The sequence below is a fragment of the Budorcas taxicolor genome, chromosome 4 (genome assembly GCF_023091745.1).
Source record: "Budorcas taxicolor isolate Tak-1 chromosome 4, Takin1.1, whole genome shotgun sequence".
NCBI lineage: Eukaryota > Metazoa > Chordata > Mammalia > Artiodactyla > Bovidae > Budorcas > Budorcas taxicolor.
This window is the reverse complement of record NC_068913.1, coordinates 5,562,212-5,566,900: the sequence shown is the minus strand read 5'-3', so window position 1 is coordinate 5,566,900 and position 4,689 is coordinate 5,562,212. Positions and strand designations below refer to the sequence as shown.

The 4,689-nt window shown below is 40.6% G+C and overlaps 1 pseudogene; it reads right to left on the bottom strand.

Moving 5' to 3' along the window:
• Positions 1-2,041: 2,041 nt before the first annotated feature.
• On the bottom strand, positions 2,042-4,204 carry LOC128046851 (endogenous retrovirus group K member 6 Env polyprotein-like; annotated as a pseudogene).
• Between the last annotated feature and the right edge of the window lie 485 nt (positions 4,205-4,689).

The window sequence follows — 4,689 nt, the reverse complement described above, 5'->3', positions numbered from 1 at the left end:
GAACTTTAAGGTTTATTGCTAAGTGAAATAAACCAGTCGCAAAATGCCAAATATTGTTTGGTTGCACTTCTATGATGCACTTAGAGAAGTCAAAATCAGAGACAGAGTACTGTAAGTTTGCTGAGGCTGGAAGGAAGGGGACATATCATTGTTGTTTCATGTATATTGAGTTATAGTTTTACAAGATGAAAACTGTTCTAGAGATGGTGAGGATTACACATTATAAATATATTTAATATCACTGAACTGTATACATACAAATGAAAAATTTTATGTTTGTGTGTTTTACCACAATACAAAAATCAAAAAATATATTAGAGCTTTTATGAGTTGCAATGGTTCATGCTCGAATACTTTCAGAATTGCAAAGACAAAGTGAAAATATGAAATCAGCAGTCTAAGAAGAAAAAGAATAAAATGAATTCAGAAAAAAATAGTGCCGGGGTCCAGCCCTGGTGGATCCAGGGTAATTTGAAGGTGGGGGTGGAATCGGCGTCCTGGAAAAAACTTATTTAATTACAGATATAGAGGGAGATTAGAAACAGATAGTGTAGTAGGAAAATTAATGGAGAAAAGGAGGCTGAATTACTGGTTTACGTGGAATACTAATCACCACCTATGAAGGCCACAGGCGTCTTTCCGTTCTCCCAAGGGAGAGGAGACACTGAGGCCTCCCCGGTCCAACCTTAGAAGCCCCGGCAAAGTCAGTAGGCTTGGTGTATACCCTCGTACCCGATGGGAATTCAGCCAGGAAAACGGGGAGTGAGAAAGAAACAACACGGGGGAATCAATCTTTCCAGAAACTGATCGGATTTCTTTATGTTTCAGGTTTGTTTATATACCTTTTTGTTATACATAGGGATGAATACAGAGTCACGTGGGGGTCAGCAGACCTGACCCTTGTCACAATCAGGTGCTTCATATAAAATTACACAAAGGTCTTATGAGTTTCATCATCTTCTGGCCATGAGGTCTGCTGACATTTTATGACCCTTTCTGATACCAGTCAGTTAACCAGAAAACTTATTTTTCAAGGGCTGATTTTTTTCTTAAATCAGGCACCACCCTCCAAATAAAGTTGCATTCTTATAGGGTGAGAGTGTAGTGAGTTACAATCAAGAAAGGAATTTACTTAACCCAAGGTTTAACATGATTAATCTTAAAGATTAATACTTATTTCTCCTATATGCTAGTTATATTCATTATAAGGGCAGGAATATGGAGATTTAGCAGCAAATATTGGCTGAACAAATGTAAACCCTTCACCAATGTTCCCCTTAAGATCTATTTTGTCTTAAGGTAGTGATAAAGTTACATTTTTACATAGCATAGTGATTTATAACAAAGTACAGTGATCTATAACAAAAGAGAAAATTCATTAACTCAAAAAGTCTAGTATTGCTAACATTAAAAAACTATATTTCCTTTTCTATATTCCAAATACATTGAGTAATATATTCCCAGGTCCCTAAGGATATGGAGGCCTGATGGCAATCATTGACTTATCAATGAAAAAAACCCTACGCTAGTACTCCAAATTCTCTGTGCTGTTTATGGTTGAGAGGTTGTCACACAAGCTAGTCTGTCAGCAGAGAGGTTTGACCTGAGACATCCTTGTCACACCCAGGGCAGGGAATTAGCAGTAATTATTGGCATGACCAATGAAAACACCCTTCACCAATATAATTTCTAATCAACCCACTATACTATACTAATGATCTTCTAACTTCTCAAAAGAGTCTGTATTTAGAAAGTTTTAAAACATCCCATGCCTCTCACAGTTGGGAGGCTGTGAACAATCACATGCGGCAGGACGAGCCTGATCAGGCAGGCCAGAGAAACTTCAGAGTTCGTAAGTTGAAACACTCTTGTCACACCCAGGAATTTTTGTTAACTGGAGCTGCAAGTTAACTCCTTCTCTGAGAGAAATGGTTATGGGGGAGAGCTCCCTGTAAAGTACTCTGGTTTTGGGGGTAGATGCTCGGGAACAGGGGGTTTCCTGAGGCTTGATCACGCCTTTGCATATACCAAGCTTCCTTCCTCATGACCTTTGCCATGAGTGGAGTTCCTCACCCATGTTGGGATGCTGGCTCCCAACATCTCCCCCTTTTTTGTTTAGAATAATGAGGTACAGCTCAGTTGAGAGTTTTTGAATGCTTTTCCGGAGAATCCTGACAATACAAGGAAGAATGATTATAAGAAGCAAAATTAGAGCACCAACAGCAACATAACTGAAGACATTAGACAGAATGTTTTTTCCAGAAATAAAGTTGGAGAAGGTGTGGGAAAAGTCATTAGCTGCCCCTGCGGCGGTAAAATCCAGTCAAGAGCGTTCCAAGGTCTGTATCTGATTGTGAAGTTTCCCTAAGTCCAGGGCAATATCAGAGCTGTCCCAAACACCTGAAATATGATTTTTAATTTTTTCTCACTCATAGTCTGTCTCATTTACTTTCAAAGATGTCACGCATATCCACTGGTAATCAGCGTGGCATGACAGCGCCATTTTCACTTTAAGAGCTTGCAACTCAGTCCCAATATGCATTATTGCCTCTTTTAAGGCATCTACCCTCATCTCTAGCTTCCTGTCTATAATTTCCTGAGTTGCCAGCGTTAAGGAGACATTTTTAGACATAGTATCAACATATTGAGCAGTATGCACCCGCTGAGTCAATGAGACTGCTGCTACAGTAACAGAGGTGATCGCAGCTATTAAAGCTGACATCCCCAAAATAAGTAAGCCCACAAATCTTCGTGTTCACATCAAATCCTGCAGTTGCTGCAACACAGCAAGACCATAATTGTCATACCAGTGAGTAGTAGTTACAGGTATCATGAGATATGGCACACTTTTTAATACCACAAAGGAATAAACATTATATTGAGGAGTTAAACAAGATGCAAGCATACATTGTTCACAAGTCACTACATTAGGCCCACCTGTGAAATTCATATGAACATTAAGTTTTCCAGAAACGTTAACAAAGAGAAAGACATAAGGAGAAGGCAAGCAAGCTATGGCAGAATAAGTAGTGTCATTATATGGGCATGTCAGAGTAACAGGGGCAGTAGCAGTGAGAGCTTTCCATATTTTTGGCTGCCAAAAAGTTCTATTTTTAGTTGTATAGGACAACATGGGAGAAACAAATTGATTACTATGCCACCTAGTGGATCTTAATTGCCAAGGAATTATATTGGTATGCCAGTTCTCAATATCTAAACCAGATGCTTTCTCGGCCTTAGAGCTTACAGATGGGTTTGGGTTGCTCCAATCTAGAATTGAGTAATTCCCTCCTCCTGGAATTGTATAGTCAATTCTTGAATCATAAGTACAAGCTTTCCAAGTCGGAAACCCAGAACGATAATTTACATCCTTCCAGACGGTAGTTAAAGGAGTAGCTTCTCTGCAATTTGGATAACCTGGGGGTGCCTCAACAAACAGAGACTCGGGAGGGTCAAGGATCACAGGCAAGCGAGCCCGCAGTATCCAAACTGAATGAGGCTTTTTAAAATTAGGTTTTTGGGTTGGAGACTCAGTCAGAATTACCTTTTCAGAGGCTCCAACATAGCCTTCCTTAGTAGTAGTAATAAAATGTCTTGTTTTGCTGGTAGGGAAATTAAAGCAAACAGGGAGTTCATCAGTCAATCCCCTAAAGGTATAATTAAAGTTAATGGGATATTTGTCCTCAGTGTAAGAAGTATAGAATCCTCCCAAAAGTTGGGGTTGGTTTGCGTTAACCTGTATGGGGTCATTTTTCCAAGTAACAATTTGAAAAGTCAGAGGATCTGGAAGATACGCCCAATATTTTGTTGGAATGGGGGAGGTGCTTACCTGGCAAGAAAGCAAAGCAAGCATGGCAATAAACACCTTTTCAGGAGAGACTGGAGATCCCTGCAAGGAAGCAATTCCCTGAGCCTGGTGACAGAGCGTTTTTATTTGTCCCCAGGTGGGTACGGGGGCTTGCTGGGTCGCTTGGGTAGGGCAACCTGGCATCTTTTGTCGGCCAGGGGATCAGGGGGAGTAACATCCTGAGACATCTGCTTGGTGGGCGGATCAATTCCTTGCTCATCCTGGGTTTCTGACGTCAGTTGTCCCAATGTCAGCAGCTTTTCCCATGCTGGCGGAGGGAGCGGGAGGCAGAGGAGGTCTCTTCCTTTTTCCGGGTCGCGGCAGCCAGGGAATTTGGTATCCGAGGGGCTGAGACATGGCTAATCAATTGGTCTGGAACCCAAATTGGAGAATCTGCATCCTGTGGAAAAACATAAGCATATCCTCGACCACTAGGTATCAGCAGGTCGGGACCTTTCCATTGTCCAGAGAGGAGGTGCCTCCATTTTACTAATGGCTTTGCATTGAATTGCTCCGGGCACCAATGGCGAAGCATTGCAGTAGTTCCGGCTGAATCAGCATTTAAAATATTTATTACAAAAAGAGCATGTTGCAAGATATGATGAGGAGAGCTATACTTAAACTCCCCTTCTTTTTGTTTTTGTATTTGGATTTTTAATGCATGGAGAATATTTCTCTATTGGTCTGACATTGTATCTAGTTGCAAATAATATTTCTTGTTCTTAATTCTTTTATACCAGAAAACATCTTTGGGAAAAAAAAAAAAAAAAAAACACTCACAACTAATTCATCAAAAGAATTCTAGTACAAAATGGCAGCTGGCTAGCAGCCTTTTATAAACC